At 39.4% G+C, this 13,825-nt stretch overlaps 1 protein-coding gene across 1 annotated transcript in view; it reads left to right on the top strand.

Annotated features, from left to right (window-relative positions):
• LOC124607446 (multiple inositol polyphosphate phosphatase 1) overlaps positions 1 to 13,825 on the top strand; it is a 206,396-nt gene that overhangs the window by 78,803 nt on the left and 113,768 nt on the right. The window lies entirely within an intron of this gene.

Here is a 13,825-nt window from a genome sequence, read left to right as displayed (position 1 = left end):
ACAAAATGTATTTTGAAAGCCACATTTTTAGGATTGGTTGGCCCATGCATAACACGGGATCAGGAATCGACTGGATGAATGTGGGAAGTCCCTCTAAACCAACCACTGATTGGCTGGAAGAACCTACTGTTAACAGCATAGGACTGAATCAAAGCAGTCCTCGTGTTTCTGCATTCAAGCCAACTGGACTGTAAAATTCTTAACTCTGTGACTGCATTTGGCGCATTTAAGATGGTACCAGTCCCTGGAGAGTACATTTAGAAATCTGCATAATTTCCTTTGAATGACAAGGCAACAAAAAAATCAAAGCAATAATACACTGATTACTAGATTCTCAGTATCTCCTGTTGGGCTAAGCAGTGTTGAACCTGTGACTCAATACAGTTGCTGAAAATCATTGCTAGAAATGAGTGAGAATTTCATAATGCCAAAATGTGTGTACCCAGATTCGCAGAGGAGGCAGGTGTCCCCTCTTATGGACAACTTGCTCGTGTTGAATACACCTATTGCAGTTTCCATTTCCTGAAATTTTTTGACCAAAAATTCCTCATGGTCTTTAAATTTTGCCATCAGTATTTCTTGACTAGCTTCTGTGTATGTATTGATGTCTGAAATGGCTTTCACTTCCTCTGACAATCACTTATGCTACATACTTACAGTTCCGCATTTTATTGACTGTGTAGTGCATAGTACCACTATTAGTATTGTGACAGGCATAAGTTTAGCTTTCCTCACAATTGAATTGCATAAGGGTACATTGTGCATTTATGAGTTGACACGATTTCTCATAAGAAGTGACGTATTTTGATTTCACTCTGTACTCTTTAGTTTAAACTCTTAAATTTTGTTCATGTTTGGTATTTATCAGGCATAGTTTTTTTATATATATATATATATATATATATATATATATATATATATAAAAAACCCGGGACAACTGGGAGATCCGGGAAAAACACGGGAATTGTTTCATCCGGGAGAAAACCGTGAAAAACCCGGGAATTTTTTAGAATTCCGGGAATTTTTAATTGTTTTTGTTTTCAGTTAAATTTTTGTAATTTTGACTGGTAAGAGCCGAGACTCTAACAAAGGATCTTACTGTATCCTGCTACTGCAGAATTATACTGCAGCAATAAAACGTGAACGAGAGAAAGAACGGAAATATAACTTAAATTGCAAAGGAAATTGCCATATACAGCAACAAAACACAGTGCTCATACTAGCATCTGCCAGGAGCAAAATGTGTCAAAGGCTTTAGGAAGACTACGCAATGCTTCATAACAACCAATTGCCTCTGATGAGCATGACATAACAAATTGCCTCCAATGACCGTGACGTCACAACTGTTTTCATTAGATTCGTTGTAGCAGTTACAAGTGGGATCATCCGCATGAACAGTTGAGTAATACCTTCTCCTGCTTCTGGCTACGGAAATGTGGCTGTTTGTCTTTTTAAGCAGTCGCAGCAAGCAGCTAGATGCTGCCGGGAAACATTTTACTGGAGCACCCAAGCTGCCAGATTCTTGCATGCGCAGCAAACCCAGATCTAGGAAAGAGGTGGGGGGAGGACAAATTCATATTGTTGAGGGAAAAATCCTTGTTTCACAAAGCGACTAGCATCCAGGGCATGTTGTTATCGATTATTCTTATGACTTTGAAATGCATCCCTGTCAGTTTTTGAACATTTTTGAACACATTCTAAGTTGATTTCTGAATGAATCAAAAGTTGATTTGTAAATGTGTGCATAGTGTACATGATGTCTCTGTCAGGGGAATCCTCGTCACATGTAGAAATAAACTTTCATACACACAAAAGGGGCTATACGAGCTGAGCAGAGTAAGGCCAAATGGATGAATGCCAACCACTGTCTGATTGTGTGGTTGATTGGGTTTGTGAATGATGAGCGTTGTTATAATTACTAGTGAAATCCATAGATTCAGACTACAGGAGTGGAAATAAACAAATAACAGATAAGAAAGATTATGTATTATCTCCTCAGTGTATCCAAGAAAATGAAATTTCGACAGAAGATTTTTGGCCAGATTGCTATACTAGTAAGGGCCAGTTGTACAGTCCCCGGCTAGCAGCCACTTTAAGTTCTATTCTGGAATAAGTGCAGAAAAGACATTGTAAGAACATGTAACAACGCCTAACAGGAGAATAATCGCGGGATAACTAAACTGGTGATTCTGGCAGAGGTGTGAAGTTAACCTGCGAATAAGCTTTGACATTGTCAGGAATAGTTACAGAATTAGTGATAACTAAACTGTTTGTGAGAACGAGGTAGGAGAAGAAACAGGGAATCGTACAAATTATCGAACAATATAATGATTCCAAGTTTCGATCTCGTGCTTGAGAAAATGGAGTGTGTGAATAAAGTGTGAAACTGTTTCCTAACGTAAAACTTTTTGCTTGTAGTAGGCCTAATAGGCATTTGATATTGGTACTTTGTGAATTATATTATGTCATTACAAAAAAGACCGTTTGTGCCAAAACAGTCTCGTTTATTTGGTGTGTGTTAGAATTGTGCAGTATTAGAAAGGTCTGTTTTGTTTTATCTAGCAGACAGTGACAAAATAGACGTAATCAGATTGGGAAACCGCACCAGTCTTGGGTCCTATTGTGCGCAAATTATTCTTGGGACTGAGATCTGGCTGAACCCTGAGATAGGAAGTTCTGAAATATTTAGTGAGTGTTGGAATGTGTCTCGAAAAGACAGATTAGACACCGTAGGAGGTGGTGTCTTCATTGCACTTGACAAAAATATTGTGTCTGCTGAGGTCGAGTAGAATGTGATTGTGAAGTTATCTGGACACGTTTGATAGGGCTAGGAGAAATAAAATGGTTCAAATGGCTCTGAGCACTATGGGACTTAACATCTCAAGTCATCAGTCAGGAGAAATAAAGTTAATTGTTGGGTGTTATTACCGGCCACCAGGTTCCACCATGACAGTTCTAGAATCATTCAAAGGGAGTCTACACACTGTATCGCAGAAGTACCTGGATCCTGCTATATTAGTTGGAGGCGACTTCAACCTACCTAGTATAGACTGGGATGTCTATGGATTCATTACAGGTGGTACAGACAAGCCGTCGTGTGAATTACTTTTGAACACATTATCCGAAAACTGTCTTGAGCAGCTAAATTGACAGCCAACGCATAATGGAAATATTTTAAATCTGGTAGTCACGAACAGACCAGGCCTCATCGATGGTGTCAGTATTGAGACAGGGATTAGTGATCATGATGTTGTCATTACGACTATTGTTACGAAAGTTAAAAAGTCGGTCAAGAAGGGTAGGAGAGTATTCTTACTAGAAAGAGCAGATAAGCAGTTGTTAGCATCCCACTTAGTAAATGAATCGACTTCATTTACTTCCGGTACGATGGGCATGGAAGAATTATGGGCAAATTTTAAACACATTGTAAATCACACATTGGATAAGTATGTGCCGAAAAAGTGGGTTACGGACGGAAAAGACCCACCGTGGTTTAACAGCGCAATTCGGAGAATGCTCAGGAAGCAAAGGCAGTTGCACTTGCGGTACAAGAAAGATCTGGAGAATGAGGACAGGCAAAAGTTAGTAGACATTCGTGCTGCTGTAAAAAGAGCGATGCATGAAGCATTCAACCACTACCACCGTCATACCTTAGCAAAAGACCTTGCTGAAAACCCAAGGAAATTCTGGTCTTACGTAAAATTGGTAAGCGGGTCGAAGGCTTCCATCCAGTCACTCACTGTTGAGTCTGGCCTGGCAACGGAAGACAGCAAAACGAAAGCTGAAATTTTAAATTTAGCATTTGAGAAATCTTTCATGCTGGAGGATCATACAAACATCGGTTTGTTGCAGGATTCTCGAACATATTCTCAGTTCAAATATAATGAATTTCCTTGAGTCTCGTACAGATTCCCGTATGGAGGACATAGTGATAGACATCCCTGGGGTTGTGAAGCAGCTGAATGGGTCGAAAATAAATAAATCGCCAGGTCCTGATGGGATTCCAATTCGGTTTTACAGAGAGTACTCTACTGCATTGGCTCCTTACTTAACTTGCATTTATCGCTAATCTCTTGCCCAATGTAAAGTCCCGAGCGACTGGAAAAAAGCGCAGGTGATGCCTGTATATAAGAAGGGTAGAAGAATGGATCCTCAAAATTACAGACCAATATCCTTAACATCAGTTTGTTGCAGGATTCTCGAACATATTCTCAGTTCAAATGTAATGAATTTCCTTGAGACAGAGGAGTTGCTGTACATGCATCAGCACAGCTTTAGAAAGCATCGCTCCTGTGAAATGCAACTCACCCTTTTTTCACATGATATCTTGTGAACCATGGATGAAGGGTATCAGACGGATGCCATATTCCTTGACTTCCGGAAAGCGTTTGACTCAGTGCCCCACTGCAGACTCCTAACTAAGGTACGAGCATATGGGATTGGTTCCCAAGTATGTGAGTGGCTCAAAGACTTCTTAAGTAATAGAACCCAGTACGTTGTCCTCGATGGTGAGTGTTCATCGGAGGTGAGGGTATCATCTGGAGTGCCCCAGGGGAGTGTGGTAGGTCCACTTTTGTTTTCTATCTACATACATGATCTTTTGGAAAGGGTGGATAGCAATGTGCAGCTGTTTGCTGATGATGCAATGGCGTACGGGAAGGTGTCGTCATTGAGTGACTGTAAGAGGATACAAGATGACTTGGACAGGATTTGTGATTGGTGTAAAGAATGGCAGCTTACCCTAAATATAGATAAATGTAATGAATAGAAATAGGAATGAATAAGAAAAAGAATCCTGTACTGTTTGGATACTCCATTAGTAGTGAAGCGCTTGACACAGTCACGTCGATTAAATATTTGAGCGTAACATTGCAGAGCGATATGAAGTGGGACAAGCATGTAATGGCAGTTGTGGGGAAGGCGGATAGTCATCTTCGGTTCATTGGTAGAATTTTGGGAAAATGTGGTTTGTCTGTAACGGAGACTGCTTATAAAACACTAATACGACCTATTCTTGAGTACTGCTAAAGCGTTTGGGATCCCTATCAGGTCGGATTGAGGGAGAACCTAGAAGCAATTCAGAGGCGGGCTGCTAGATTTGTTACTGGTAGGTTTGATTATCCTGCGAGTGTTACGGAATTGCTTCAGGAACTCGGGTGGGAGTCTCTAGAGGAAAGGAGGCGTCCTTTTCGTGAATCGCTACTGAGGAAATTTAAAGAACTAGCATTTGAGGCTGACTGCAGTACAATTTTACTGCCGCTAACTTACATTTCGTGGAAAGACCACAAAGATAAGATAAGAGAGATTAGGGCTCGTACAGAGGCGTATAGGCAGTCATTTTTCCCTCGTTCTGTTTGGGAGTGGAACAGGGAGAGAAGATGCAAGTTGTGGTATGAGGTACCCTCCGCCATGCACCGTATGGTGGATTGCGGAGTATGTATGTAGATGTAGAGGTAATACATTCTTTCACAGAAAGGAAAGCACGCCATGTAAAGGAGTAGCAAGATTAGAGAGAAAAAAATTCTAGGAGCTAAGCATTGAAGAAATGTGTACTGTCTTGCTTGTCTCATGCCTTTACTGGGTTTATGTATCCTATATTTAATTTTATGTCACACAAAGCAGCAAGTTGTTAGCTGATACAGAATAAAGAGTGAAAATTTTCTGAAGAGTTCTTTTTTTTTTTTTTTTTCTCTTTTTTTTTTTTAAAAGGGGGGGGGGGGGGGGGGGACAGGGTATCAAACCGACTGAATGTAAGCAGGAGCGGCACCGGCACCACAGGACATTTTAATTTCCATTGTCCTGAATATGATTTGATGACATCCATTACAAAACATACACTTTTCAGTTCCACAGAGCGAAGTACAGTGATGTGCGATAGGAGAATGCTGTGTGAAGAGGTATGGCACTGCACTTTGACACACTTACGACGAAATAACATGCCTTACATTTCCTCAAACACATATGTTTTATGCATCAGACTCTTCAGAAAGATGTGCACTAAAAAAATGAACGTATTTTTGAAAACTCGATTTTTTAAAAAATTTTTATGTCCTGTCTCAAACGCTCGAGGGAGTGGTGGGGTATTCCCCCGGTTCGGAAATATCGTAGATCGGGGGCTGATGTGCAGAGCAGTCCTAGTTACAGTGGGGAAGTAAGTAGTTGCCACGTGATCCGTGTTTACATTTAGTGATGTTGCTGTTTCCTCTTCGTTTACTGCTCTCACGTCAAATGAAAACAAAACATATTTCTGTGGCCTGGAACTATCAAGTGAATTAAAATACATTCACATAATTATGGAAGGCTAAAATGTGTTATTAGTTGCAGATTTTATTTTACTTCCACCTTTAGTTGCAGATTTTATTTTACTTCCACCTTTCTGACAGTTAGGCATTAATTGCCTTGCAGAACAATGAAGTTATTTTTGTCAGTTTGCTAAAGAAATTTTCTTTTATTAATCTTTTCCACTGAGGCAGACAATATTTTTGAAACAAAGTGTTTAATTCCATCACTGTTCGCTGCATTTCAAGTGCACATTTTCAACTTGTAGCACGTATGGCATTATGCCATAACTAGCAGGTATGGCATTATGCCATAATAAAGAACCAAACATGAGATAACACAGTACTGCTACTCCAAGAAAATTTACATGCTGAAAACCACATTGAAAAGCTTAATATCAGGTTGTGGCCTACTTCACTGGGAGTCTGGACATACGAATGTGCACTTTAAATGTGCACATTTTAGTATGGGTCACGAAATTCCGATGTTCTTGGGTTATCCTCTGATGTCTTGTTTCTTTTATGACATAACATAAGATCTTTTAATGTTTTACACATATGAGCATACGGACTCCCTACGACATCGTAGCTGCGCAAGTGCGGTGGCGCCTGTCATCTGGTGCTCTCTGGCAACTGCAGAAACGAACCTATTTCTAACAGGTCGTGGGAAAATATTCTGAATGGTGGTTTGAAAAGCGTTGCCATCAAAGAAAATTTTCTTTTACTCAAGTTGAACTGTGTGTGAGAATGTATGATGAATTTCTTAAATCACAGATCGTTTGACTCTCTTTTAAAAATCAACTCTTCGATGACGAGCCATTTAGATGAATTTCGAGACCAGAAGATCAGACATTTATGTCATTATTAAAAATTTTACTGGCACATTTGTGTGATATATCTTAAATTGCAATATGCGCATAAAAGATCAACATTATATGTGGAAGCTTAGCTTCTCTTGCAACGTATTAATCTTATAGACCAATATTATATGTGAAAGGTTTGCATTTCGTGCAGCAACACTATGTATGTTAATTTAAACCATTAACTTTTTCTGTTTGTGTGTTCGCGCTACTTAACAGTGATGTTGCTATTGGCTGACTACATCATATGTCCTAAGCTCTGAATATCCTTTGTCATCGGCTGGCGAGATCACGTGACATGAGCTATGACTGATTGACAAAAGCGCATCGCAAACTATATTTCAATGCTTCGGAAAGTAACATGCGGTGTTTGGTGGAATTCGAATTTATACTTTCATAATACGAAAATATGAAGCGTACATGTTGCTGCATATCAACGATCTTCCTAAAACGTGTTTTTTTTCCCCCTGTTTTTAGTTTTCTAAAGTGCCGGGAAATTCCACGCCAGTGTATAAAACCATAATCATTCAAAGGACTGATAAGTTATACAGTTCCGAGAGAAAATATGCTGTCAGTTAACAGGGAAAGAGAATGTTTTCACCCAAGAGGAAGTGTATTCTTAATCAGGAAATCCGGGAATTTTTTTTTCCTTGTCCACATATACACCCTGAATAACTGTCTAGTGTATATTTTCAGTGTCTTTAGTATGGCTAGAAACTCTGATTTCTGTCTTCAAACATGATCTCAGTTGGTGACCTTTTGCTCACAGCTCCAGGTGGTTCTGGCTTCAGTCACACAATTTGAGGCTGCTGCCAATGAGCATCACCATGGAGTCTGGACATGGGGACCCAAGGGATGTCTGTCACATCACGTGTCCCATGATCGGTCTGCTACTGTAGCCGACTGAGTACTGCAAACATTGAAGTTGACCCCTCACCAGTGGTTGAGTGAGAGGTTGCTTCAAGGTGTGGCAGGCAGCGAAAGACTTTCTGGGGGGAGCTGATCGAAGGTTTTCCTCAGTTCATCTGACAAACAGGTTTCAACTGCTGTCTGTGTCTGAGACAGATGGAGGTGCTTGCCCTACTTCAGGTTTATGGTTGTTAGGGGCTCCAATGTTAGGCGCGTAATGGGGCCGTGGCTGCCAAAGAGGGGAACGAGTCCATTGTACACTCCATGTGTGCATATTGGGAGGTGTCATTCCAGATGTGGAGTGGGTGCTTCCAGATGCCAAGAAAAGCATAGGGTTCAGCCAGCTGCAGGTGGTGGCTCATGTCAGTACTACCAATGTGTGTTGCTTTCAATAGGAAGAGTATCTCTCTGGTTTTGGGTGACTATCTGAAGTGCAAAAGACTGCCAGAGTCTGTTTAAAGTTGGTGGTAGGCATAAAATGTAATCTGAAATGATATTGAATGCTTTTTTAAAAAATTAAATGGAATAATTAGTTCACGGGACCACTTGAAGTGCAAATGGTTGCAAGAACATACTTGACCTCTAAGCAGCAAATAACCATGAGCAAATAGTTAGCATCATGATGGATACAGGGATTAGTGACCATGAGGTGGTTGTAGCAAGACTCAATATCGTAGCATCAAAATCCACCAAAAATAAATGCAAAATATATATGTAAAAATTCACTTGATGCTTTCCTAAGAGACAGTCTTTACTCCTTCCAATCTGATTATGAAAGAATAGATTGGCAAAGTTTTACATAAGCTTGAAATTTAATGCTAACTTCAGTGCAAGATGCTTTTAATAGTTTCCACAACGAAACTCTGTCTTGAAATAGGCCAGAAAATACAGAGAGATTCTGGTTGTATGTGATGTAAATATTCTAGAATTTGAATCAAGGGCAACTGCCAACATAAGAAACTCAGTGTAGCGAAGCAGCTTAAATCATTTACTAAAGGCAAGACCTCTGTACCATATTGTTTACCGGTATGGTTCCTTTCAGAATATGCTGATACATTAGCTCCATACTTACCAATCATGTATGACTGTCCACGCTTTGAAAGATCCATACCTAAGGATTGAAAGTTGCACAGATCACCAGTACCCATGAAAGGAAATAGGAGTAAACTGCTGAATTACACACCCATATCACTAATGGCAATTGGCAGTAGGCTTTGGAATGTACACTGTGTTCGAACATTATGAATTATTTCGAAGGAAACAATTTATTGACAAATAGCAAACACAGATTCAGAAAATATAAATCTTGTGAAACACATCTAGCTCTGTATTCTCATGAAGTAATGAGTCCTATTGACATGAGATATCAAATTGATTCAATATTCTTAGATTTCCAGAAGGATTTTAACACCATTCCTCACAAACAGCCTCTAATCAAATTGCTTGCCCACAGAGTATCACATCAGCACTAAAAGGAATCCACTGGATTTTGTTGACATGATAAATCACACAAATTGAAAGGCAATGAATTCGACTAAATAATTAGGGATTACAGTTACAAACAACTTAACAAGGAACAATCACATAGATGTTGTTGTGGGGAAAGTGAACAAAAGACTGCGATTTATTGGCAGAACTGTTGGAAAATGCAACAGAGTATCATCTCATCTGTGGGACAGGATTTGTGGTTTTCTGTGAGAAAGGTCACAGTTTGTAGTAATTGACAGAATGTTATTGAGTGAAACAGAAGTAATATCTGGTGTTTTCCAAGGAAGTGATACGGATCCTCTGCTGTTCCTGATCTGTATGTAAACAATTCAGGAGACAGTCTGAGCAGGCCTTCTAGATTGTTTGCTGATGATACTGTCATTTATGTTCCTGTAAAGCCACCAGATGTTCAAAACCAGTTGGAAAATGATTTGGACAAGCTATCTGTATGGTGTGAAAAGTGACAATTTGACACTCAATAATGTAAAGCTAGAGGTTGTCCACACCAGTACTAAAAGGACTCCACTGGATTTTGCTTGCATGATAAATCACACAAATCAAAAGACTATGAATTCAACTAAATAATTCGGGATTACAGTTACAAATAACTTAACATGGAATGATCACATAGATAATGTTGTGGGGAAGGTGAACAAAAGACCGTGATTTATTGGCAGAACAGTTAGGAAATGCAACTGGCTGACTGAAATGACTGCATACATTACACTTGTCCGTCCTCTTCTAGAGTATTGCTGTGCGGTGTGGGATCTGCATCAGATAGAATTGGCAGAGGACATCTAAAAAGTTCATTTTGCATTATTGTGAATTAGGGGAGAGACTGCCATGGATATGATAAGAAAATTGGAGTGTCAGTCTTTAAAACAAAGGCATTTTGCATTGCAGCTTGCTCTTCTCATGAAATTTCAATCACCAACTTTCTCTTCCGAATGCAAACATATTTTGTTGCCGCCCATCTACATAGAGAGAAATGATCATCAAATAAAGTAAGAGAAATCAGTGTTACACGGGAAAGTTTAAGTGTTTTGTTTTTCCCATGCACTGTTTGAGAGTGGAATGGTGGAGAAACACCTTGAAGGTGGTTCGACAAACCCTCTGCTGGGCACTTAATTGTGAATTAACAGTTTTTTGTGTGATATGTCCATGCTTAACTATTTGTATTGATAATTTTTTTGTTACGTGAGAATAGTAACCATATACAGAATCAGATTATTTAACTTTTCTATTATCTTATTAGCATTATGGGAAATGGGAATATGGATAACTGTATACGCAACAAACAGTTCCCATAAATGTCTATAGATACATATATTTCAGCACAAAGAAAGGTATGTGTGTACACTGTACAAGGTACAATGGCTGACTGGAACATTAACATGGTGGCTCATCAGAGCAGTTAGCGTTCAAAGATCATGCTTTATGTGGTCTGTGTGACCTATCGACACCAGAGCATGCTCAGCCAAATCCATATTTGCAAAGTCTTATTGAATTTAACAATAAATAATTGAGTTCACTATTTATTGTTGTAAAGCAAGGAAATAAATTATTTTTTCCTGAAATTAAAATTAGTGTAGCAGTATTTCAGAAATGTCAGCCGTAGCATACCATGCTCACTTGCAACAATGTCTTTAATAGGACAGCTATCATTATTAGCTGAAATGCCTTTCCTAAATCTGCCTAATGCCAGAAAGCTATATATATATTCACTAATGCCACTAAATCTGTGACCAACTTGATGCTTCTTTTATTATTGACTAGAATTCGCTCGTGTCTTCCTAGTTGGCCATTGCTTCTTCCCTTCATTATTGACTCTGGCTTTTCTTAATTTTCTCCGTCAGTGTATTTTTCCATAAAATAAAAATTTTTCCATGAAATAAAAATTTTTCCAGAAAATAATTGTGCATCTGTTGACATACATTCTTGGTCAAAAAATATATTTAAAACTAAAAAATAGTCTGTTCACTGGCAAAGGTACAGTAAGTTGTGCTCTTGTTCAGTGGTTGCCACTTTAATTGTGTTTTCTTCTTTGTAATTTATTTTCTACTTTTGCTCATAATAACAAAAAGATAGATACTGCCTACAGGAAAATTAAAGAGACCTTTGGAGAAAAGAGAACTTGTATAAATATCAAGAGCTCAGATGGAAACCCAGTTCTAAGCAAAGAAGAGAAAGCAGAAAGGTGGAGGGAGTATATAGAGGGTCTACATAAGGACGATGTACTTGAGGACAATATTATGGAAATGGAAGAGGATGTAGATGAAGATGAAATGGGAGATATGATACTGAGTGAAGAGTCTGACAGAGCACTGAAAGATCTGAGTCGAAACAAGGCCCCGGGAGTAGACAACATTCCATTAGAACTACTAACGGCCAGTCCTGACAAAACTCTACCATCTGGTGAGCAAGATGTATGACAGGCGAAATACCCTCTGACTTCAAGAAGAATATAATAATTCCAATCCCAAAGAAAGCAGGTGTTGACAGATGTGAAAATTACCGAACTATCAGTTTAATAAGTCACGGCTGCAAAATACTAACGCGAATTCTTTACAGACGAATGGAAAAACTAGTAGAAGCCGACCTTGGGGAAGATCAGTTTGGATTCCGTAGAAATATTGGAACACGTGTGGCAATAATGACCCTACGGCTTATCTTAGAAGCTAGATTAAGGAAAGGCAAACCTACGTTTCTAGCATTTGTAGACTTAGAGAAAGCTTTTGACAATGTTGACTGGAATACTCTCTTTCTAATTCTGAAGGTGGCAGGGGTAAAATATAGGGAGCGAAAGGCTATTTACAATTTGTATAGAAACAAAATGGCGGTTATAAGAGTTGAGGGGCATGAAAGGGAAGCAGTGGTTGGGAAGGGAGTGAGACAGGGTTTTAGCATCTCCCCGATGTTATTCAATCTGTATATTGAGCAAGCAGTGAAGGAAATAAAAGAAAAATTCAGAGTAGGTATTAAAATTCATGGAGAAGGAATAAAAACTTTGAGGTTTGCCGATGACATTGTAATTCTGTCAGAGACAGCAAAGGACTTGGAAGAGCAGTTGAACGGAATGGATAGTGTCTTGAAAGGAGGATATAAGATGAACATCAACAAAAGCAAAACGAGGATAATGGAATGTAGTCGATTTAAGTCGAGTGATGCTGAGGGTATTAGATTAGGAAATGAGACATTTAAAGTAGTAAACGAATTTTTCTATTTGGGGAGCAAAATAACTGATGATGGTCGAAGTAGAAAGGATATAAAATGTAGACTGGCAATGGGAAGGAAAGCGTTTCTGAAGAAGAGAAATTTGTTAACATCGAGTATAGATTTAAGTGTCAAGAAGTCGTTTCTGAAAGTATTTTTATGGAGTGTAGCCATGTATGGAAGTGAAACATGGACGATAAATAGTTTAGACAAGAAGAGAATAGAAGCTTTCGAAATGTGGTACTACGGAAGAATGCTGAAGATTAGATGGGTAGATCACATAACTAATGAGGAGGTGTTGAATAGGATTGGGGAGAAGAGAAATTTGTGTCACAACTTGACTAGAAGAAGGGATCGGTTGGTAGGACATGTTCTGAGGCATCAAGGGATCACCAATTTAGTATTGGAGGGCAGCGTGGAGGGTAAAAGTCGTAGAGGGAGACCAAGAGATGAATACACCAAGCGGATTCAGAAGGATATAGGTCGCAGTAGGTACTGGGAGATGAAGAAGCTTGCGCAGGATAGAGTAGCATGGAGAGCTGCATCAAACCAGTCTCAGGACTGAAGACCACAACAACAGCAACAAAAATGTTTCTTTCTTCTTGTAATATAATGCAGTCCTGCCCCCCAGGAAGCTGTCATACTAAACCCACATTGCTGCAGTAGTAATTTGGAGCTAGTTAAATTGGAGTGGGAGTATTACGTTTTACCGTGAAGCAAATGGCATAAATGGCATACTAAGTCACACTAGTGCCAATAAAGGGCTGGAGATGACTGGAAACATGTTGTCTGGTTGGACAAGTCTCGTTTCAAATTGTATAGAGTGGATGGATGTGTACGGGTACAGAGACAACCTCATGAATCCATGTCAAAAATGGTTCAAATGGCTCTGAGCACTATGGGACTTAACATCTATGGTCATCAGTCCCCTAGAACTTAGAACTACTTAAACCTAACTAACCTAAGGACAGCACACAACACCCAGCCATCACGAGGCAGAGAAAATCCCTGACCCCGCCGGGAATCGAACCCGGGAACCCGGGCGTGGGAAGCGAGAACGCTACCGCACGACCACGA

The sequence above is a fragment of the Schistocerca americana genome, chromosome 1 (genome assembly GCF_021461395.2).
Source record: "Schistocerca americana isolate TAMUIC-IGC-003095 chromosome 1, iqSchAmer2.1, whole genome shotgun sequence".
In the NCBI taxonomy this organism is placed as follows: Eukaryota; Metazoa; Arthropoda; class Insecta; order Orthoptera; family Acrididae; genus Schistocerca; species Schistocerca americana.
Note: the sequence above shows the minus strand (reverse complement) of the source record. Positions and strands in the feature narration are given on the sequence as shown.